Consider the following 25,566-nt stretch of genomic DNA (forward strand, 5'->3'; position numbering starts at 1 on the left):
TTTAAAATAGGAATTTTAAAAATCCTTTCTTAGTGCGCACCTAAGCTACAGTAGGAACAAGTCCTCAAATTTTCATGCAATTATCTCCTGTAGGTTTTGATTATCAGTCAGTCAGGACATATTGCTTTATATATATAGATGTATTCATGTTCTTGAAATTTAATTATAATTGGTGGTGCGATGTCACACCGCCATTATCACACGAGCCGCCCCTGTTTCCAGTAGTTAGATTTATTGTTTGGTCGTTGTTCATTTACTTGGCGATCTCATTGTTCTCAAGATTTAGGTGCTTAATGAGGTACAATATGGCAATAAGTTAAGCAACTACAGAGTGGGTAAATTTAAAATGACCCGGACAATATTTATAAGACAGACGCGGAATTCACCTTTGTCAATGAACAGCAGAACTGCCCCTCACAGGAAATGCTGGAAACCGTAGTTTTGATGCACCAATCGGTTGGTGTCACATGTCTGCGCGTGCGCATCTCCCGAGTACGTCGCTGTGTCATTACGTGTGAGTGTAGGAGAGGAGCTCACGTGTTTAGAGATCAGTTGAGTGTAACACAAAATGGTGCTCACGATAAAACAGCGCGAACTAATTGTCGAGTGATTTGTGAAGCACGATTCGTGGAAACCCTGTGCGGAACTGCATGCCTGAGAGTTTAAGACTGGAAGTGCTGTGACAAAACCTTCAGATAAGTGTGCAATGCAAACCTTAGTGACAAAATGACGTGAAACGGGGTATCTAACGAATAAAATTGGACTAACAGAAAAGAGTGACTGAATAGGTTTCTATATTTCTTGAAAATATATCTCAGAGAATTAGAGTGAGCGAAACATTATCTGACCCTGTAGTAATTAAGAGGGGGATACCTTAAGGCAGTGTTATTGGACCTTTATATTTTCTTATATATATAAATTATGTGCGTAAAGAAGTGGAATCAGAGATACGGCTTTATAGAGTGACAAATCAATTACAAGATTGTGAGCAACTGCAAAATGACCTCAATAATGTTTCGAGGTGGACAGCAGGCAATAGTATAACGATAAACGAGGTTAATATAAGGAAAGATCTTCATTTCGGAAATCACATAAATAGGATTGTAAGTAAAGGGTACAGATCTCTACACATGGCTATGAGGGTATTTAGGGGTTGTGGTCAGGATGTAAAGGAGAGAGCATATAAATCTCTGGGAAGATACCAAACAGAGTAATGCTGTAGTGTATGGGACCCTCACCAGGATTACTTGATTTAAGAACTGGAAAAAGTCCAGAAAAAAGCAGCTCCACTTGTGCTGGGTAAATACCGACAAAGGAGTAGCGTAACAAAAGTGTTGCAAAGTTTGGGCTGGGAAGACTTGAGGGAAAGGTGATGATGATGATGATGATGCGTGTTGTTTAAAGTGGCCTAACATCTAGGTCATCGGTCCGTTGAGAGAAAGGAGGCGAGTTGCTCGAATAAGTGGAGAGATGGCTTGGATTGACATTAGTAGACGAATACGTTTGAGTGGTGTCCTTAAAATTAGGCAAGATCACAATATGAAGACAAAGCTGGAATTCAAGGAGAGAAATCCGGGTAAATATTTGTTTATAGGAAGCGGAATTAGAGAGGAATAACTTACCAAGGGAGCTGTTCAATAAGTTCCTATTTTCTTTGAAATCATTGAAGAAAAGCTTAAGAAAACAACAGATAGGGAGTCTGTCACGTGGGCGACTGCCTTAAATGCAGATCAGTAGTGATTGGCACCGTAACTATATGAAAAGTGTTTGAACACCAGAAAATGTTCCTCGAGTAAAGGAAAGCCTGGAACGAAGTTCGAAGAAATCTCATCGCCGTGGGAATTAAGACGTTGTGTCGAACAATATTATGAAAACGCCCTGCATCTCTATTCTTACAAATTTACTGTTGTGCATGCGTTAAGAAGTCCAGACGAACCTTTGCCTGCTGAGTTCTACCCGTGGTTTCTGAGTGAAGTGGAGTCATTCCCGCATCAGTCCTGTTGTAATTATTTGCCGAGCCAGTTTTATTTCGCCCGCCCGGTGTTAGGAAATCCTACATGATCCATTCATTAAAGAATGACCTATAGGACTTCAAACACAGACATAGTGAAATCATGATTGGGAATGAATGTAGTCACTACAGCTCTTCATAAAACTTCAATCAATTACACGATTGCTATAAGTCATACGATTTGAGGAGACTTCTCACAAGTTCCAAATATACAAGTACATGAAAACCCGACTCATTTTATAAAAGGACAGAGTATTGCCCACAAACGGTCCTTTCATTGAAATTTATCATATAACATTCATCAGTAGAAATTCTGTATTAAGGGTGTTTTAATTGAACAAAACAGAGTTACTTCTCTCTTTCTTATTCTCCTCAACCTGATGGTTGGTGGGTAGCATGACTGTCCTCGTCCAACGACCTTCTATCCTGAGCTAGCAGCTTGATTATTTGATATGGACGTCGTCCTTTTAATGCCATCGAGAAACCCTTCTCTTGGTCGTCCGCTTCTAGTCTTTCCTTTCACTTTCCTTTCAAGCAGTGTGGTGCACCATGATGAATGCCGGAGTTAATGTCCTATCCAACTACATCTTCTTTTCGCGATCATTTTCTCTAGCCTGATGGTTTCTTCAGCTCTCTTGAGAACTTCTTCACTTGTTCGCCTGCGAGTCCAGGGAATTCGTAATATTCGACGCCAGCACCGCATTCCAAATGCATCTATTCTTTTCTTATCATCCTTTAATAGAGTCCAGGTTTCAGAGTCATAGGTCGCAATGCTCCAAATGAAGCTCTTAGTGAAATGCTTTCTTACTGGTAGGGATATTGCCTTGGAGGTCAACAGACGTATTTTTTATTGAAAGCTTCTTTAGCCTGGGCTATTCGAGAACGGACGTCTTTTTCACACCTCCCATCAGATGTAATGATGCTTCACAAATAACTGAACTGATTTACTTGAGTCAATTTTTCTTCTTCCAACCAAACATTAACATCCTGTTTACCATCCAGAGTACATTTCATTATCTTGGTTTTTGTTTTGTTAACCTTCATATTATATTTTAGTTTTAGTAGATCATTCAGTTTCTTTAGTGATGTCTCTATCTCTTTCTCAGTTTTTTCAGCTATGAGGGCAATATAATCCGCGAAACGTATTGTTTGGTATATAGTAGTTGGCCATTTATTTTTATTCCGTGGGTGGAGGGGGCTGAAAACTCTTTCATTGCTTCTCCTAAATGCACATTGAATAATAGAGGTGACCGACCACATCCTTGCCGTACTCCTTTTCTTATTTTCGCGTTGATTTGTTCCTTTCCTATAAGCGCTGTCTGGTTCTTGCACAGCTGATAGATGATTTTTCGATCTCTGTAGTCATATTTCTAAGGGCTTTAAATATAATATTCCAGTTAACATTATCAAACCCTTTCTCTCTATCAATGAAAGCAATTAGATTCTTAGGGCTTGTTCAATAATTGTTCTAAGACTCAGAATTGCTTTTCTTGTTCATCCGTATCTTCTAAACCCGAATTGATCCTCTGAGAGATTTTCTTCTATTCTTTTCTCCATTTTGGAGGCATGTGTTACCAGGCTTAACGTTCTATAATCTTGACATCTCTTTGCGTGATTACTTTTTGGGATAGGTATCAATACAGTTTTCTCAATATCTTCTGGTATTTCTCCGCTAGTATAAATATAATTTACTAGTTGATATAAGGAAGATTTTGCCCTATCCCCTAGAGCTTGTTGTATTTCACCTGGAATTGAGACTAATCCAGGAGATTTCCTTTGTTTTAGCTCATTCAAAGCTTTATCAATTCCTTTCTAAGTATACGTGGTCACAGATCATCTTGTTCTATCTCACTTTCATGTTCTATTACATCATCATCTGTTTGTCCTTAATACAGGCCTTGTACATATTCTTTGCATATTATAGCTACCTTATCCTGCTCTATTACCAAATTTCCGTTGCTTCCTTTTATTATACTCAAGGTCTTTATGTTTCTTTGGAACTGCCTCCGGACTTTTGAAAAAGCTTTTTCGATATTACTATTGGTTATATTTTCATCTATCTCTTTACATTGTGCTTCGATTCATTCTTCCTTTGCTTTTTTAGTTTCTCGATGGATTCTATTTCTTATTTTCTTCTATTCTTCATGATTTACTTTTCTTTCGGCCAACTGGCGCGCGTTCATTTTTTCCAAAATGTGGGGTGTAATCCATGGCTTATAGATTATCCTCTCTTCTTTTCCAAAACAATCTTCTGCTGCATCAATTATTTGTTTCTTCATTTCTTCACATTTTTCATGAGCACTACTTCCAGCCAGTACTTCAGTATTAATTTTGTTATTAGTTCCTTCTTTGAAAATTTTGATATCCTCGCTGTCTTTCTTTAAGTTACTTAAATTCCATTTTGGCGGGGCGTCTTTCTATTCTTCTTTTCTTAAGTTTCAGCTGACCTGTCATTACCACGGGGTTATGATCGGAGTCAATATCAGCCCAAGGATAGCTTTTACTTGATTTTACTTGATTTTACTTGATTTCGATACCGTTCCCTAACTATTACATAGTCTTCCTTACATCTACGACCATTTCCAGGCATTGTCCATGTATATCTTCTCCTTTTTGGCTGTTCAAAGATAGTATTTGTAATTACAAGGGAGTGACTTCGGCAAAATTCGATGAGCCTTACTCCCCTTTTTTCTGGAACCAAGACCATAATCGCCAACCGTATTATATTCTTTGCTCTCCCCAACAACTTCGTTCATATCTCCGAGGATGATGAGATTTTCTTCACCCTAGACCTTTAGTGACATTTCTTCCAGTTGTTCGTACACTTCCTCCCCTTCGTCATCTGTGTATGTAAAGGTGGGCATGCACACCTGGGTTAGAGCTGTATCTCTAGGTTCTGTCTTTAATTTTATGAGCACTATTCTTTCATTATATGCCAAAATACCTGACACTCGTCTGTCCTAACTGCTTTGTCAGTATAAATCCAACACCACCTTTTCCGTATGAACAGCCAGAGTACAAAACTCTGAAATCTCCGCTCCATAGAGCTCCGCTATCTGGACCTCTTACCTCCCTCATTCCTAAAACATCCATTCCTAGTCGCTTCATTTCGTTCTTCACATTCTCAAGCTTACCACACTTTTTCAAGGATCCCACGTTCCAATGCCTACTTTGTAGAATTTTCTCTTTGCCTTCTCCTGTATCCCCGTCCGAAGATCCGAATAGGGGGCTATTCCGGAATATTTTACGTTCGAAGACATCATCATGCTTTCTATTCTTGGGATGTCACAAGGATCTTTAATGTAGTGGTTTCCCGTTGCCGTCCACATCCTATGCCGTTGACCTACAATTAGGTTCATCCACCTTAAGAAGTAATTTCTTACTCCAAGGACATCAGTTTGCCCTTTCCGCTCATCCGCCATCTTGAAATAGGTGAACCACTTATACCGGTGGTTACTCGGTCTCATACTCTATTAATACCGAGTACTGGGCTGCCACTTCCGCCATCTATACCGTACCGAAGTCCGTCTTCTCCACCATAGATGTCGTTCAGGTCTTCACTCGTAACCCTGAGCTGGGACCCTTACCAGATAATACACACCGGATCAGTGTGCTCTGCGACTCACATTGGCAGGGGCACCACTCCCTGGGTAGGGCTGCCTCCGAAGAGGGTCCCTACCTGTTACCATAAACACTATATAACACTAATCAGAGAGAAAAATGTAAGGGGTCCGACACCCCGAAGAATGAAGGTATCGGCCAAAGCAAGACAAGGGCCACGAAGGGCATGAACATGAAAGGCTACCTAGGCCTGCATACATAATACCGTCGGGGTCTGGAAAGAACAAGAGTTGACCAAGGGGGGTCGGATAGGATAGATGAAAGTCAGAAGCCTGGCACAAGTAAGTGTAAGCAATGTCAGGACTCATCTGCGGGCTCCTTGGTTGCCAACCCAAGCTCCAAAGTTCAGAGACAAATTACAATGCAGTGCTCAAATACCGTAAGGAAACTTTAACAAGTACCTGAGTCACCCAGAAATGATCTACACTGCTGTATTGATGAACGATCTACTATTGTTTACTTGGCACGGACTATCTAAAGGCACTGACATTGCAGTTTCAGCATATAGTACAGGCGTACCACCACAATTTGAAGACTGACAAGTCATCGAGTTTTATATGATTTAGTCTTGAGAACTCGGGCACTACTTCACTTGTCCGTAAAGATTACGACGAATGGTTTCAAGGAGGGCATACCATACATAAAAAGTTGTGGACATCCGGCACTGAGTAAATATGATCCTCATCTTGATGTGACATCAGTGAGTGGCCAGTGCAGCACTGACACGTTACCTATCCATTTTAACATCACTTGATTGCAGGTAGAGGGAGATGAGTGTCTAATAGTATTTAATTTCGAATAAATAAATAAATAAATAAATAAATAAATAAATAAATAAATAAATAAATAAATAAATAAATCTATATATATAAAAGCAAGTCGGGCTGGAGCGATGTATATATAAATATTTAAAAATGAAAAAAGACGTGAATTGATGAGGCACTTCCTGAAATCTCAGAAATTTGAAACTTGGTACGAGGGAAACTGATGACCCCAGGATCTCTAGAAAAATAGCAAATTCTCAAAATTCCCTGAAGGGGGCACGCTGGGGGGGGGGGCTCAAAATTTGGGCTCAGCATAAGAACACAGTCGTATAGTATATCCAAAACGATAACCTATAGGTTTCGTGGGCTTAAAAATTTTCGGGAATTTCCTCATTTTTATCCCCTATCCCCCCAAATCAAGATGGCGGCACAACCTGCCAGACGAGGTAGACAATTGAAATTTGGTGAAATTATAGCTTTTGGTCCCTAACCGACGGGAAAATTCCAAGATGTTCAAATTTTTCATTTTTTACCCCCCAAGATATCGAAATATCGAGGCAATTTTAATGACTGTGCAGACATTCCTTTTGAGCTATTTTTTGGCTAAACGGTAAGTCGTATCACAAAATGGATGGCACAATGTCGCTTCAATTCGGAGTGATCTACAACTTTGGTCCTGTGACATTTTGTCGTATCTCTCTCCCTTATACGTTCAATTTGGCCGTATTTCTGGATTGTTCGTAAATTTGGTGATTGTTACAAGTATATTTCATTGTTTGACACATTTATAAGAATGATAGGATCATCACGTTAGGTGCGCACATTGGCACGATTAAGGGACATATGTGTACCAAATTTCATGATTCTAGCTTATACATAAGTAGGCAAAATGTAATGTAAAATGTTAAAAATGCACTCAAATTTCACCCTATTCAATATTTGAACTCAATTTACCCCCTTAATATGGGAGATACGAGGGTATGGTTTAGAAACAAACATTTAGAGCGATAAATGAGGCGTCTGATGGCGCAAACCGTTTCTTAATATCATAAACCGTTTAGGAGATATGAATCTCGAAGTGGAAGTCTGCACTTTTCAACGTGCTCATGCTTATCCGTCATCTATATATATAAAAGCAAGTCGGGCTGGAAAGATGTATATATAAATATTTAAAAATGAAAAAGACGTGAATTAATGAGGCACTTCCAGAAATCTCAGAAATTTGAAACTTGGTACGAGGGAAACTGATGACCCCAGGATCCTTAGAAAAATCGCAAATTCTCAAAATTCCCTGAAGGGGGCACGCTGGGGGGGGGGGCTCAAATTTTGGGCTCAGCATAAGAACACAGTCGTATAGTATATCCAAAACGATAACCTATAGGTTTCGTGGGCTTAAAAATTTTCGGGAATTTCCTCATTTTTATCCCCTATCCCCCCCAAATCAAGATGGCGGCACCACCTGCCAGACGAGGTAGACAATTGAAATTTGGTGAAATTATAGCTTTTGGTCCCTAACCGACGGGAAAATTCCAAGATGTTCAAATTTTTCACTTTTTACCCCCCAAGATATCGAAATATCGAGGCAATTTTAATGACTGTGCAGACATTCCTTTTGAGCTATTTTTTGGCTAAGCGGTAAGTCGTATCACAGAACGGACGGCACAACGTCGCTTCAATTCAGAGTGATCTACAACTTTGGTCCTGTGATATTTTGTCGTATCTCTCTCCCTTATACGTTAAATTTGGCCGTATTTCTGGATTGTTCGTAAATTTGGTGATTTTTACAAGTATATTTCATTGTTTGACACACTTATAAGAATGATAGGATCATCACGTTGGGTGCGCACATTGGCACGATTAAGGGACATATGTGTACCAAATTTCATAATTCTAGCTTATACATAAGTAGGCAAAACGTAATGTAAAATGTTAAAAATGCACCCAAATTTCACCCTATTCAAAATTTGAACTCAAATTACCCCCTTAATATGGGAGATACGAGGATATGATTTAGTAACAAACATGTAGAGCGATAAATGGGGCGTTTGAAGGCCCAAACCGTTTCTTAATATCAGAAACCGTTTAGGAGATATGAATCTCGAAGTGGAAGTCTGCACTTTTCAACGTGCTCATGCTTATCCGTCATCTATATAAATAAAGTCGTGACGACCGTGTGTCTGTACATTGATTATTTTGGCGAAATTTCCATACAGTTATCCGTTTCAGGTGTAATAATGACCATCTGCATCATTTTTAGCTTTGGTGTCTGTTTATCTGTCCTTCCATTACTTGAAAACTACTGGATATATTTCCACCAAACTTCATATTTAGAATCCACCTGTCCTTGGGTAGGTTTTAGCACAAAAAAATAAAATCGTAACGACCGTGTGTCTGTACATTGATTATTTTGGCGAAATTTCCGTACAGTTATCCGTTTCAGGTGTAATAATGACCATCTGCATCATTTTTAGCTTTGGTGTCTGTCTGTTTGTTTGTCTGTTGTCTGTTTGTCTGTTTGTCTGTCCTTCTGTAACTTGAAAACTACTAAATATACATTTCCACCAAACTTCATATTTAGAATCCACCTGTCCTTGGGTAGGTTTTAGCGCAAATATCGTTTCTAAATCCCTGAACTGAGTGGGGATTTTTACGAAACCGAAACCGAGATTTTGCACTCCCTCAATGTATGCACAACCGAACTTAATGGAAATCAACCTGCCTTAATGAAAATTAATTTCTAAACCTTTTTTTCTCATGTGCATCGTTTCGATAACAGGATTTAGTAAGGGAGATATCATTAACGGACCGTTTTTCGGTACAAATCCCAGCGGACTTAACGCAAGAGCGGGTGCGTGTAAAGCGTACTTCTTACAACTTGAAAACTAACAAGATATTTGAACCAAACTTTATATATAGCATCCATCCGTCCGAGGGTAGGTTTCCTTGGTGTCTGTTAGTTAGTTTGTTTGTTTGTTTCTTTGTTTGTTTGTTTGTTGTCTGTTTGTCTTTCTCTAACTTGAAAACTACTGGATATATTTCCACCAAACTTCATATTTAGAATCCACCTGTCCTTTGGGGAGGTTTTAGGGCAAATATTGTTTCTAAATACCTGAACTAATTGGGGGTTTATACGAAACCGGAACCGTGATTTTGCATTCCCTCAAAATACACACAACCAAACTTAATGGAAATCTATCTGCCTTAATGGAAATTAATTTCTTAACCTTTTCTTCTCATGTGCATCATTTCAATCACTTACAGGAAAGATAGTATGATCAAACTCTACACGAACTTTGGCCCACCCAGTACCCATATGTGAGCCAAATGCTATGTCACATAATTATCCGAAAAGTAATGCAATGTAAGATATTCTTACACAAAATTCAACCTATTCAACGTTTCTGATTCAATGTGACCCATGAATAGATTAGATGCGAAAAAATATCATAGGACCAGCCATTTAGATCGCTAAATACTGCGCCTTACGGTACAATCCTTTGTCGATATGACGTACCGTTTAGCAGCAGTTAATCTATAAATGAAGGTCTGCAATATTGTAAACATTTATATACTTTCGTATGTCCATCTGTATATATTCATTGATGTCGATTTGTAGCGATCGAGAAAGGGTGTGTCTGCTATTGTAATCAGTACTCCCTACACCGACTTTGACTGCTGGCAGTAGGAATGGGGTCCTTCTCCAACTCCTGTGTAACTGGCATTAGTAAGGAGGGCCTACCATTTTAACGAATAATTCACTTTTCGATTTGTCTTGCAGAAGGCAAGGGATCATGCAGTTTTGTTCGAAAGTCCCCTACTCTATTGTGTGTGGCTCTAGGCCAGGGTGCCCGCCATTATAAACAAATGTTCCAATCTAAAATTTGACTAGCATTAGGCATAGTGGCCTGCGATTTTCATGGAAACTCACTAGCTCTGTGTGACTGGCAGTAAGCTGGCTAGCAGCAGTAAAAAGGGACTGTCATTATAATGATAACTGCACAACTCAATTTTGACTGGTGGTAGGGAAGTTGCCTGGTATTATAATAAAAACTCCTCAACTGTAACCTGTCTGGAAGTAGGAAATGGGTCTGCCATTGTAACTAAAACTCCCCAAATCGATTGTGACCGCACAGTAGGCATTGGGGCCTGCAATTATAATGTAAACTTGCCAACTCGATTGTGAATGGCAGTAGGCAAGTGAGCCTGCCGTTATCATCACAACTCCGCAACCCTCACTTTACATTGGAAACAACGTATGTGGACCTCCCCATGCTATTTCTCGGATAAGGCTAAGAGACATGCAATTTTAAAACAATCTCATTTGCTGCACGCACAGTCTTTACGTCGATATCCGTGTACAATGTAGAATACCGTAGCGAAGCATGGGTACATTTGCTAGTAAATAAATAAATAAATATACAACTCAACCAATCCACACGAATAATCACGGGATGTATTCGGAGTAGGAACACACTATGGCTACCTGTTCTCGGCAATATTCCACTACCAGCCTTAAGAAGATCAGAAGCACTTCTAAAGGTATAGAAAAATATTCAACAGAATCCATATGTGCACATTTACGAAGATATTGAACAAACAGAACATCAAGGCTTGAAATCAAGGAAACTGCAACGGCGAACAGCAGTTAACCTTGAACGATCCTCCTTCAAAGTTATTAGTTCATGGAAAATCCAGTCGAAGCAGTCTTCAGTAGTCATTATACATCTAGCTGGTGATCCTTCAAAGCGAATACAAGAATTTGACCTTCCCATACGTCAGTGGAGGATCATCAACCGGTTCCGAACCGAACATGGTAGATTTGTATAGGTGCTACACAAACGGGGAAGGGCTACCTCTTCAAATTGTGACTGTGGCGCCTCCACCACATTGCTGCTGACTGGCCTCTTCGTGTTTTCAGAGAAGCGATAACGGACATCCATCATGCATGAGTTGAAACAATAGAATAGGTCAGAAAACTAGGCCTAGATTTGTAAGATTGTATGAGCTTGTGACTGTGGATATTTGTCTACAAATTTTGTATAGCCTATAAAATGTGTATGTAAATAACTTTGATTCATCATACGATTAATAAATCTTTCTTCTTCTTTTCCTGCCGCTTTTCCCACACCTGTGGGGTCGCGGGTGCGAACTGCGTCGCACATGTGGATTTGGCCCTGTTTTACGGCCGGATGCCCTTCCTGACGCCAACCCTCTACGGAGGGATGTAAGTACTATTGCGTGTTTCTGTGGTGGTTGGTAGTGTAGTATGTTGTCTGAATATGATGAGGAGTGTGTTGGGACGGACATATACACCCAGAGTCCGAGCCAGAAGAATTAATCAGAAGCGATTAAAATCCCCGAACCGGCCGGGAATCGAACCCGGGAGCCTCTGAACCGAAGGCCAGTACGCTGACCATTCAGCCAACGAGTCGGACCATACGATTAATAAATAAATAAATAAAGAAAAAATCTCAACGTGGGTAAATGTATATGCATATCATTAAACATTAAGAAACTGCATATGCGTGGATGGAAATCTACGGTAAAAAGTTCAAATTCCTTCACAAGAATAAACTATTCACAATGCAGGAACCTTATTGTGACTTACTCTAGATTTTCTGCAAACGAGCATAAAATGTAGTTCATCTAACAATGTGATGTCGGTTGCACTCTTCATACCGTTTTAAAATGTGATTTGCAGTCAGTTTTTCAGTTTCCGTGAGTTTGAGTGCAGTAATTATAAGTCAAAAATAAAACATGTATCACACAGTGCGTGACCCTTTACTCGTAAATTGCACAGTTCCTGTTTTCTGATTGCGCAGCGCTAGTGTCGTATCACGTTTATATTTTTGTTGTCAAGCAATTACAACGCTGAAGTTCTATGCTGACAGATTCCATAAATTACTTTCAGATTGTCAATATCCGTCACTGTAATCGACTTGAGCTAATAGGCTAATTAACGGCGTGACCTTGTGTACAAACAGATAATAACTTGGGAAGGAAATGAGAGATGAGATCTGGCAGTTATGATTTTGGGCTCTGTATAGAAACTGTCTAGACTGAATTATACTTCCTATGTGAGTTTGTGTCAAATACATCCCTGCGTTCCCTGAAAATCATTTCCCGCCAGCTATTTTAACGATATCTTGATGCGAGACATTCACTGTTCAGTTGTGAACAGCGTGTCTAAACAATTAGGATATTAGAGTTATAAATCGAAATTATTTTTACATTTGGGGGTGGGGACTTAACGACTACCGCTGAAAAGAGTGAAAGAGGTAATTGTTCATCTGATTTATCATGATGAAATTAATGGATTGCGGCTGTAATAAAAATTCAAAGTTTGTCTGCGGGATACACCCTCTATTGTTGCTGCTGTTGGTGGTGGTGATTATTATTTTAAGGTAAACTACAAGTAAGAAAGCAATTAACATCACTTACTTACTTACTTACTTACTTACTTACTTACTTACTTACTTACTTACTTACTTACTTACTTACTTACTTACTCCTTGGTGCTACATCCCCTGTAGGGCCTTAACCTCCTGAACAATCTCCACCCACTCTTCTCTGTTGACCGTTTTGGTTCTCAAACTTCTAGCTCCCATCCTTCTCAAATCCTCCTCCACGTTGTCCAACCATCTGATCCTCGGTCTTCCACTCATACGGCGTCCTTCCAATTTCCCATTGAAGACTTTTTGTACCGACTTTTTCTTTCTCATTATTTCTACATTTCCCAACCACCGTCGTCTACTACATTTCATTTCTGTTAATAGCCTATATCAGCTTTATTATACACCTTTCGTATTTCCTTATTATCCTTGATTCGCCAGAGTACACCATCCCTTACTGGTCCATAGACTTTCCTAAATGTATTTCTTTACCACCTCCATAACAATTCTTTATCACGTTGTGTCGCAGTCCAAATTTCAACACCATACATCAGCACAGGCCTCACTACCGTGCGATAAACCGACAGCTTCCGATTCCTACCAAGGCTTCTTGCTTTAAATAAGTTGCGTAAGGCAAAATAACTCCTATTACCACAATGTATTCCTTCTCTCATATCCTTGTTTTCAGCTAATATTGAGCCTATACACTGGCGGAAATGGAAAGTGTACCACTCCGATATTTATCAAACTTTGTGGAGATATTTATCACAAAACAGGTATTAAATGGTTCAACTTTGAGCAAGTTCTGAACTGTTCATAACCATCATCATGAGTATGAGGTATGACCCCCACGGGCACGAATTAACTGCCTGGCTGCCTGGCCGAGGCGCTAAAGGCGTGCTCGGTTCGCCCGGAAGGACGTGGGTTCGAATCCCCGTCAGGAAGTCGTAAAATTTAAGAAACGAGATTTCCACTTCCGGAGGTGCGTATGGCCCTGAGGTTCACTCAGCCTACACCAAAAATGAGTACCAGGTTAATTCCTACGGGCAAAGGCGGCCGGGTGTAGAGCTAACCACTCTACCTCATGATGTGCCGAGCTTACGGATAGTGGAAGCCTTCACTTTCATCGAAGGGAATCGAACCCGGGACCCTTGAAGCCAAAGGCCAGCACGCTAACCATTTAGCCATGGAGCCGGACATATGGGAGGTGTAGGACATAGAGATAAGTCTGGAATGAAAGATGACAGGGAAAACAGGAGTACCAGGAGAAAAACCTGCCCCGACTCCGCTTTGCCTAGCACAAATCTCACATGGAGTTACTGGGATTTGGTCCGACTCGTTGGCTGAACGGTCAGCGTACTGGCCTTCGGATCTGAGGGTCCCGGGTTCGATTCCCGGCCGGGTCGGGGATTTTAATCTTCATTGGTTAATTCCAATGGCCCGGGGGTTGGGTGTTTGTGCTGTCCCCAACATCCCTGCAACTCACACACCACACATAACACTGTCCCCCACCACAATAACACGCAGTTCCCTACACATGGCAGATGCCGCCCACCCTCATCGGAGGGTCTGCCTTACAAGGGCTGCACTCGGCTAGAAATAGCCACACGAAATTATTATTATTACTGGGATTTGAACTGCGGTGTCCAGCGATGAGAGGCCGACGCGCTGCAGTCTGAGCCACGGAGGCAGTTACTTTACTACCCAAGTAAAAATATTCATCTACTTCCTCTAATATTTTACTTCCTGATCTAATATTACCTGCATCACCTGACTTCGTTCAACTGCACTCCATTACTTTTGTTTTGGACTTATTTGTTTTCGTCTTGTATTGCTTCACCAGGACTCTCTCCATACAATTCAGCAATTTCTCCAGATATTCTGTAGTCTCGAAAAGAATATCAATATCATCGGCAAATCTCAGGGTTTTGATTTCCCCTCTTTGGATTGTGATTCTCTTCCCAAAATCTTCTTTGTTATTTGGACGTAAAGCCGATAACATTCTAATTATTATTATTATTATTATTATTATTATTATTATTATTATTATTATTATTATTATTATTATAGTGTGCTATATCATGTAGTCGTTTTCTACCGTATCTTCTTTTGCATTAAGTTTTCAGTGGAATGTTGTTGAATGTATTGCTGAGCTAAATCTGTTTGCTTCTCAGATCCATAGATTTATACTAACCTGCTAGAGTATTGATTTTTAGGAATGTATTTGTATGTGTTCCTATCTGCCCATACTTACACCTGCTGTAGAATGCGCAGTGAGATTACGACAAATGTGATTCGAACATTCGAGTGCGTTACCATATTTCCTTTCAATTTAAGATCCGACTGTATTAATTTTAATATATTCCCATTTCTACTTTAGTGTTAAATACTACTTGCTTTAACTTACAGAGGTAAACATGAGGAATCAAGAATAACACTTACCCTCTAAATAGCTATTTTAATTTTTTTACGTAGAACCGTGTTTTACAGAGCCATATCCACATTTTTTGGCATATATTTTTTACGTGGTATGTATTCAAAATCGTACAACAAAGGTTGCGTGTTCATAAGGTATTATTTTTTCCTCAAGGAATTTGAAAGCTATATTTATATATATGATGAATGAAGTCATGGGAAATGAGGCAAAAAGAAAATCATTTCAATTCTTTTGCGAAATAAACTCTCCGGTGGACGACGCAAGTCATCGAGCAGATTTTCCACAAAATGTTCGTCATATGTTCATGGGATCTGTTTTGTTTTTCGGCACTTATTAGGGCTTTAAACCGCACTTGCGGCACCCATCTTCAGATTTTCTTTTAAGGTGGATAATAACATCGCTACATCTTTTATCCATTTTAACGGTTTGTTGTTATACGACATGCTGCAGTTTGGAATTTGTTCTGAATGGGTCTTTCTATGTCGCACTAAATCATACAGCTGAGTGATAAAAGCAATGTCTGCTCCAAACGTCTTCTTTTCTTAAGACTCTGATTTATGGGCCCATATTTTAGCATGAAGTGGCATTTGCAGACAGCTGAATGCTATTTCTCTTCCTCTGATCCGATTACATTTTGCTATACAATTACTTTCAATGTTAGGTAGTGAAAGAGAGAACATTATTGTGTTAATATATTGACTTTGGAAAGGAACGTTTGCTAGGTATTCACTAAAATAAAAATGTTCTCCCGGTATAGAGACACGTGTTCACCAAATATAAATAATAAGATATATTTAAAGGGGACTACATGCAAAAGTCTAATGGAAACCCCTTGTGTGCGATTTGTGCCCTGGTGTGTCAACCTCGGTTACGACTAAGACACCTGGGAGAGTTCACGTTAGGAATGAGCACAATATTCCAAAAAACTTTGAGGCCACCATAGTCCTACACCATTAATCTCAATGCATTGAAACTTCGCACATGCATTTAGTGACATCTCCTCAACCCAGGGAAAGAATATGATTATGATCGCAATTACCAGTTTATATAAAATGAATTTTTAGTTTAAGCTGAAAAGTAATTATTGATAAAGTTTTGATCTCTTTAGGTACACTTTACGCAGAAAATAGCAGGCAGAGAGCAATCAAGCTGCCCACATATATTTTACTAGGTGTATTCGTAAGTTTTTGTTGGTTTTTGTGGTAAGAAAACAGTTAATTTTCAAGGGAAATTCATTTTTTGAGTACTCAAAATATTGGTCATCACCTTATACATATCTTTCAGGTATGTTATGAATACCATGCCAGGAAAACTGCTTGTCGTAGCCGCTAACCATTCGTCGAGCCATTTTCCAACTTTCTCTAAATTGCTGAAGTGCTGCTCTGCGAGCACGTGCCCTATTGATGCGAAGAGGTGATAGTCAGTTGGCGCCAAGTCAGGGCAGTACGGCGTGTGCGATAGGATGTCCCATCCAGGCGATTTCAAGGTGTCATTCACTGGTTTCGCTGTGTGAGACGGCGCAATGTCGTGTAACAAAATCATTTTCCCATGCCTTCTGGCCACTATGGTCGTTTTTCGATCAATCCGTGATTTAAATCAATCATTTTTTGGTTATAGCGTTCTGCATTAACGGTTTCGTCGGTCTTCAAGAGTTCATAGTACACAATACAGCTCTGATAAAACCAGACACAAAGCATCGTTTTCTTGCCGATTTGAACAACTCTCACATGTTGTAATCGATGAAGCGTGTTCACCAAATGTTTCTACCAGAAATCGATGTCTTTCTACAGTCTTTCTCTTTTGATTAAATGAGAGAATCCATGCGTGCTGCAAATACTATTTTTCAGGCACAAACGTCGACATGATCTCTGAACGATACAACACGGACGCTAGTGTATGGTGGACTCAATTTGCATGTGTTTGTAAGTTAATCTCAGACGAACAAACTCACGGGTATGTCCAATTCATACGCTGCGTATTGTTTGCTGGCGCCATCTATTAGTGAAACCTGAAAAATCTTATGCATACACCTGGTATAGACTTAGATTTACACAATAGGTGAAAGGTTTTGTTCATTGTTTTATTATTTGTACAATGCCGATTTGTTAATACTTGATGTACCAAATTTTGGTAAATTTTCAATATTTTTTCTAGGGCATGATATCATGTTATTTTCAGTTATATTTCACATGTTGAATAACCCCATGCATACCCATAACAGTTTTATGACAATAAGTTCAGTAGTGTCTGACAAAAGTGTACCTGAATGTAAGAAAACTTAAGTTATTGTAAATGAAAAAAATATGCATAAACTGGATATTACAATCATAATCATATTATTTCGCTGGGTTGAGGAGATGTCACTAAATGCATGTGCGAAGTTTCAATGCATTGAGATTAATAGTATAGGAGGAAGGTGGCCTCGCATTTTATTGTAATATTGTGCTCATTCCTAACGTGAAGATTCCGTGTCCTTCCGTGGTAAAATGGATAGCTTAACCACGATTAAGGTGAATTTTTTTATTGCACCAAGCACGGTTTTGAAATTTGTGACGTTTCACCTTATTTAAACATTTACCGGTTGTGAGTGAGCGACATAAACTCACATTGCGTGCAAAGTGCCGTGATCTTATCGATAAAAGGGAATTTGGCACCATATATCCTATATCTACAGTATCTTGAGGATGTTGAACAGAGATAAATAGACTGTGGCGTCCTTATTATAACTAATAGGTGACCAACTCGAGTTCGGAACTCGTGGAAATCATCCTGTTTCTCCAGGAAGTGTCTAAGTATGTGAGTATTTCAGTTTCAAATGCACTAAAATTTGGCTCTCTCCTTTGACCTTCCTTTTCCATATCGGCTGATACCAATTACCTAGGCTAACCTAACCTATTGTCAAACTTGCTTGCTTCCAAGTTTTCACTCCCCACCCTGAACGGGTGGGGCGGGCCACCTAGAGGGTGAGATTGGACGGGGTTGTTAGGGATTGGAGAAAGTGGGAGATGGATAAGGAAAGGATTATTGGTTTTGAGGATGTGCTGTCCGACTCATTTGGCTGAATGGTCATTGTACTGGCCTTCGGTTCAGAGGGTCCCGGGTTCGATTCCCGGTCTGGTCGGGGATTTTAATCTTAATTGGTTAATTCCAATGGCTCGGGGGCTGGGTGTGTGTGTGGCGTATTCAACACTAGAAAACATCTTAGGTAGGGCCCTCATCTTCGCAGACATGCCGGTCGCCTAATAGGCCGTCTGCTAGAAAAAGACCTGCACGAGGCCTCTCCGGAGGCCATACGCCATTATTATTATTATTATTATTATTATTATTATTATTATTATTATTATTATTGCCATTATTATTATTATTATTATTATTATTATTATTATTATTATTATTATTATTAGGATGTGTTGAAGTACTGGATTGTCTTGAGGCTAGGGTAGGATTACTCTTTATTAGATAATGCAGGCATGTTGTGTAAGCCAAGGATGAACCTAAGACTTGTCAATTAAAGTTAAAGGGAAAAGGAAGCTACTGCACAGTAAACACCAGGTCCCGTCAACAAATTTATTTCCTGTTTCGGAAATCATATAAATATAGATTCCTTCATATGAAGGTCAGGGTGAGCAGACGTCCCTGATTTCGCAAATCCTCTCGGTGTTAAAATAGCTTCTTGGGACGTCTAAAGGTCCCGGGACTTAATAAAGGTCATTTAAGCTAGAAAAGTATTCTTAAGAAGCCTTGTTTTCGTCGCCAGATAGCGTACCTGTGATCTGTGGAGTCAATTATTGTTAAACAGAGATACTCAAATTTCATTATCAATGTTTGTAACATATAGCAATGTCCATGTTCGTGTTCTGTTACTGATAGGTTTTGGCATCTGTTGAGAGCATCTTCAGTCTTACGATTATTCACTGATCCGGAAAATAAGTCACCTTAATGAAGAAACTCTCAAGACTATACACATTGTTGTAACACATTTCAATCAGACATTCAGAATTTCAAAATACATTCAGAATTTCAAAATGTAGCTCATAAAAAAACCAGAAGCTCCGGAAGCAAACCCATAGTTCTGAAAAATGTACCGGGGGTACTGTAACTGTTACTCTTTCTTGTGATTGGTGGTGTGTAACACTGTGATGTGTAACACTACCAAGGTGCAGTAAGGGACGTGACGGTCAAGGCTTAAATTAAAGCGAATTAAATGTGGAAATATCATTCTTGAGATGGAATTATAACACGCAAATCCGCTGAATTATGTCTCCTGACGCAGAATACAGAAAGTTTCGTTCCCTTAAATCATGACAGAGCTACAAATTCAACTTTGACGAATGGAACAATAATAATCACTAGACCACGGTGTTAGTCTGAAGAAATGTAATAACAACCAAATATGTAGCCTATTATTATTCTTAAGAGGGAAAATTCATATATTATCTGAGGGTATCTCGAAATCCGCACTTCTTTCATACATGTTATTCTGATACACGTATTTCCAGCCCGGCTGGTGGCCTTGATCGTAAAGGATTCATGTTTTCGTAGCATGACATTGTGGTCAGTTGGTTCGATTCTCGTTGGTGGGAAAGAATTTTGACTGGGAAGGTAGAAGAGGTGATGATATACAATTTCCAGTCACTTGTTTGCGTGCCAAAAGAGTGGACTTAATTTCAAACTTCTTCGGAATGTTCGTATTGGAGCGACGGCATATGATGATGTTAACAGTGATTCGTCCGTCGGATGGAAACATTAAGCTTTCAGCAGACTCCTTCATTTTATTCGACAGGAGAAGATGATGCGGCGATACCGCGTTTCACCCTACCCCTACCTTATCATCATCATCATCATCATCATCATCATCATCATCATCATCATCCTCATCATCATCATCATCATCGGGCCGATGACCTAGATATTAGGCCCCTTTAAACAACAAGCATCATCATCAATAATCTTATGTTATTTTTGAGTGTTCATGACTATCATTTAATCTATTTCTTCTGGAACCATTTACTAAAATTCTACTTTATGCTTTTCAGCCTTCTGACCTTCTTAAACAATTTTAAATAGCATTTATATTTTCGAGATTAAATATATTTAACACCAATGAAATAACTACGGTGTTTTTAATGAGTGAGTAACATTCTTGTGTATCATTTATTATTATTATTATTATTATTACTATTAAAATCTTCGTTATGTCGCACCAACACACATAGGTTTCATGGTGACGATGGGACAGGAAAGGGCCAAGAGTGGAAAGGAAGCGACTTGCCCTTGTGTGAAAATAGAAAACCACGGAAAACCATTTTCTGAGCTGACGACAGTGTGACTCGAACACACTTTCTCCCGAATGCAGGTCCACAGCTGCACGACCCTAACCTATGGTCAACTCATTCGGTATTATTAGTATAATTCTTATTAATATTATTCGTAGTCTTTTAAATCACAATAAAATAAGGAAGTTCGTCCTATTCTTTTAAAAAATCTATATCAATTTTCTAACATCCGTTTTAAGACACTTAATTTTTTATCAAGCATTGTTAATCATGCTTTGTTCAGCGAGTAGATAAATCTCTTCTAAAATTTGCCTTGGTAAATTTATTGCGGTATCTCCTCAGGTTTCGTTTTCTGGTTACCAGGTCCGTGGCTAGTTTGAAGGTATTTTACGCAAGTAGTTAACTTACGGTCTTACGAGACGCTTCATCTGAAGTCATAAGACACATGTTGAACAATTCTTTCTGAAATGGAAACTGAGCCACTGTGGTATGACCTACCGTTTATGAAATATAATTTTCTTCGATGATGATTCAAGCCACGACCACCTTCGTTTAGTGAGAATCTGGCTATCACAGGAACTCAACTCATGCTGAAGCATGTTTAGTAATTTTCTCAACTTTCTATTTCTATTTCTATTTCTATTTCTATTTCTATTTCTATTTCTATTTCTATTTCTATTTCTATTTCTATTTCTATTTCTATTTCTATTTCTATTTCTATTTCTATTTCTATTTCTATTTCTATTTCTATTTCTATTTCTATTTCTATTTCTATTTCTATTTCTATTTCTATTTCTATTTCTATTTCTATTTCTATTTCTATTTCTATTTCTATTGAAACATATGATAGTGAACTTAACTTATTATCTCAGTAACAAAAATATTTTTGTATAGCGTTCAAATGTGTGCATATAGAAATTATTTATATTTCATAATATTACCTACTATGAAAAAGAATAAACTATCAATTGATTTACCAGTCCATTATATATTATCTACAAATGACAATAGCGAAGATTTTAACTCTTAACACAATTAAATAGGGCCATATTGTTACTGCTGCTCGTTTTATAGACCACTCATCCTGTGCTAAATATGTATGCAACTGCATATTAATTAATGTTGCATTTTCCCACAAATGTATTTTATTTAAATGTTTCATATCTTTTATTGTCTTATTTCAGGTCGTTGTGGCTGCAAATTCTGAATAGGTGAGTGAAACAAAATCATATACCACCAGCCCTAATAAGCCTGAATATATTTTCACCCGCAAATGAATATCTTTCATATCCGCAGGCCGTGAAAATCATTCAAATATACTACTTTAGCAATAATGTGTGTGTGAAAATACAGCATGTATTCTGAGTTCGTAAATCTGCAGTATATAATTAACTGTACAGTGATCATAACCGAATTTTATTTTTACCGAATGTATTTACAGTGTTATAATATATATAGAAATTTTTGTGTGTTTGATAGACTGGGAAGTTTTATGGTACATTTTACTAAGTCGACACTAGAAAGCATGGCTTCTTTGTTAACAAATGAACTATTTCTGTTTCACCATCAATATTCCATAATATTCACAGTAGATATTAAATGGTCTAGATATCGTTATTTTAAACAAGCGGGCAGGCAGAGGAAACAAAATCTAGCCATCTTGGATTTCTCATGATGTTTCATTAATATTACTTCTGCTGGGAAGTCCATAAATAGGGACTTACTTGTATAAAAATCAACAACCAGCTTACAGTCATTCGACCGGGTTAGAAATGGAATAAATGAAGCCCCATCCAGTAGCGAACGTAAGAATTGTGCGACCGCAGAAAACCTGTCGCACTCCTCTGGGGCAAAAAATTAATGACTGGCAGGTGAAGTTATATTGAAGAGTCTTGCTGGAATGAAAGATAATAGGGAAAACTGGCGTACACGTAGAAAAACCTTTCCCGCGTCTGTTTTGTGCAGCAGAAATATCACATGGAATGACCGAGATATGAACCACGATATCCAACGGTGAGAGGCCGGTGCACTTCCACCCGAGCCACGGAGGCTATTTTGGACTTATTTGTACCTAAAAATTAATATTAACTCAAAAATAATTACCATAAATACATATATCCACAAGCGGAAATTCATTTAGGATCACCCTGTAGGAATACATGTGTCACCTGTTGGTCAGTATGTGTACTTTATTTTGGCGTCAGTACAATCCCACACCATGCCAACCATGTGTGTTAATTATTACCTCTCTACTTCCAATATTCCATGAAGTACTACCTCGACAAATGTTAACGGACTTTTGAGTCACGCTATAGTTTACAACGACGAGCAGTGTCAAGCACTGTACATGGAAAAACGTGTCAGTCCAATTGATGACTGCAGACCTCTTGGTGAAACGCCTCACATGTAAACATCCTTATTACACAAAAGTATGGTTTTATTGCTGTGACTACTTCATCTGCCTTCACGGAATTGGCATGGCAACCTCGTCCCATGCTATGGTATTTCGATATAAGTATGTCGAGTAGAACCGTGTCTTTGCTGGCGAGATGTTATGTTTACAGTGTACTATGACTTCTGGTATGGACTAGAATTAATTTGTTACTTTAATTGACCTGTCTATCTCATCGTTGGCTTTGGCGATATGAAAGTGACTGAGCTATGAGTGATGCTAGTAATACCATATCTTATGCAGCCAGTCCTAGTTGTGAATTGTGTGAATACATCGCTCATAGGGTCGGTTTTTTCATGCATTTCAGTGGGCATGGTAGACTGATAAGTAAAATCAACTTCCGGCTCGGTGAAGAGAGTAACGGGAAACTACCTCACTCCTCATTTCCCTAGTACGCCTCTTCAGTGAGGCGTAGACGATTATGACAGCCTTTGGCGGAGCTGAGGAGGATCAAACCAGTCTTCTTAATCCGGTCTAATCTGGGCTCCAGCTTATTCCAATTAATGAAAATCCGGATTATGCATAACAACTTACGAAATGAGCCAAGGTATATATTTAAACACACTATTCAGTAGGAAGAACGAGTACAGTACAGTACAGTATTTTAAATTTAAGAAATACAAATTTTATTTAGTATATAAGATGTAACGCAATACAGTATTCGGCCCTAAAGAAATACAGAATAACTACTGCAGTACAGAATTAGAACATGGCAATCAAGGCACACCTTCATTGACCACACTTGACACGCTCACTGATCTGATGAAACTGCTGATCTTTTGTTGTCTTCCTTTTATATTCATTCCTTTAATAATCAACTCACGCAGATGCCTCAAATATTCGTAATATGGAGGTATGCTTTCATCGTTATTATTTTCAACGTATTCAATTACAGTGTGTATATGATCTTTCATTTCACTAAGTTTTGACTTCATCCTGGCCATATTCATCCGTTTCAGAGCTTTCTACTCTCGTAACTCATCTTTATACTGTAATTGCAAGTATGCTCGACGATGCAGAAATATAAATGTATATGCCAGAAAACTGAATCTTAATGAGGCTCATTATTGTTCAAGTTTCATTATAATATAGGTTTTCAACAAATCAGAGTTCATATAGTCATTATGATACAGGTTCAACACAAATCAGAGTTCAGATTTTCATTATCATACCAATGTGTGATCAATTACGTAAGGATAGCATCGCGCCTGCGCTCAACACACTAGCTTCGCACTTGTTTCCAAAATCAAACATGTCGGACACACATTTTAACATCAATGCACCTTCCACTTCCAATATTCCGCAACCACACGGCACATTCCCGCAAATTCACTTCACCAACTGCACAATAAACAATTCGTATTTGAGATAAAGCTAGGTAATGATAACCCAGCACATGCGCTCTGTGCTCTGTTCAGTAAACTCAACTGTCAAGCGATATCTCGACAGAAATTTATAAATATTTAAATAATAGAGTTATCATCGAGCATAAACAGTCGTTTTGTAAACATACTCGTGTCTTAATTATTGCCATTAAATGCTTGTTGCATAATGTACTACAACATAACCATATTACATGAACACCTATAATGGCATAAGAACGTGAAATGAATGCATCATAAGCCAAACAAGCTACACCTTATCGTGAAGTGGCAATCTGTGAAATGGGTTATTATTAAACGGCTGTCCAGGTTAAGTGAAGTCCGGAATAATGGGGTCCGGATTAATGAATTTCAAATTAATTTAATACACACTTTAAGAACATTCTTGTATGGCTTAAGTGGCAAGCAGCGCTGAAGGAATTTTATGTTTCAATCTCGGTCTAAAAGCATAAAATTGTTACAATGTTCGTTATATTTTGGTGTCACTTTGGAGATCCTAAATAGTTGAAAATTCTTCATGGAATGAATTACAAAATGCATCGCTTAATCTCTGACATAAGGTGCCGTCATGCAAGAAAATAGGCCTACTTCTTCCAAATAGTTTTATTCCGTAAATCTCGAGAATTTCGTCTTAGATGTCAGATCCTTGAAGCAAATCTATTTGAGATGATGTACCCTCAGTGATCATATTAGCTTTGAAGACCACATTACACTTCAAATAGGCTTTCAGCTCTTAGGATTTATATTTCCAGAGAAGTTAAGAACTAACCAAAAGTAGCCAACTGAACATCGGAGGGACTCGAACCCACGACATTCATATTTCGTGACGGATACTCAGCTGATTGGGTTACACAAAATCTGAGGACTGTGCGTTCGCTGTCCCACCACTGATTGGTTGGACGTTATGTTAAGGGGGCCCTGTACCTTTGAACATAAACAATGGGGTGTATTAAACTTCTTTTCCGCAGCAATGGAATTGAATAGTAAAAGGAAACTTAGTATGACAAACAGATTATTCCATAATTATATACTTAAATATTTAGAAATCATATAAACCTATGCCATTATACATAATTCACTATTCAAAATGGCGGTGTATCATGGCCGCTATTTTCCCGTTTCCCTGATAATTTCCAGGGAAATGAGTATTTTTCTATAACTATTTTATTGTGATTAGTAATGTTATACCTATAACATGTACTAGAATCGGTCAAGTCCATCAAGTACAAAT

The 25,566-nt window shown here is 38.6% G+C and overlaps 1 long non-coding RNA gene across 1 annotated transcript in view; it reads left to right on the forward strand.

Moving 5' to 3' along the window:
- Positions 1-25,566, forward strand: part of LOC137501269 (uncharacterized) — a 792,237-nt gene that overhangs the window by 429,217 nt on the left and 337,454 nt on the right. The window contains exon 2 of the long non-coding RNA XR_011018449.1: positions 21,686-21,712. This is a non-coding gene — a long non-coding RNA (uncharacterized lncRNA). The remainder of the gene's footprint in view (positions 1-21,685; positions 21,713-25,566) is intronic.

Source organism: Anabrus simplex, chromosome 6, assembly GCF_040414725.1.
Source record: "Anabrus simplex isolate iqAnaSimp1 chromosome 6, ASM4041472v1, whole genome shotgun sequence".
Lineage (NCBI taxonomy): Eukaryota > Metazoa > Arthropoda > Insecta > Orthoptera > Tettigoniidae > Anabrus > Anabrus simplex.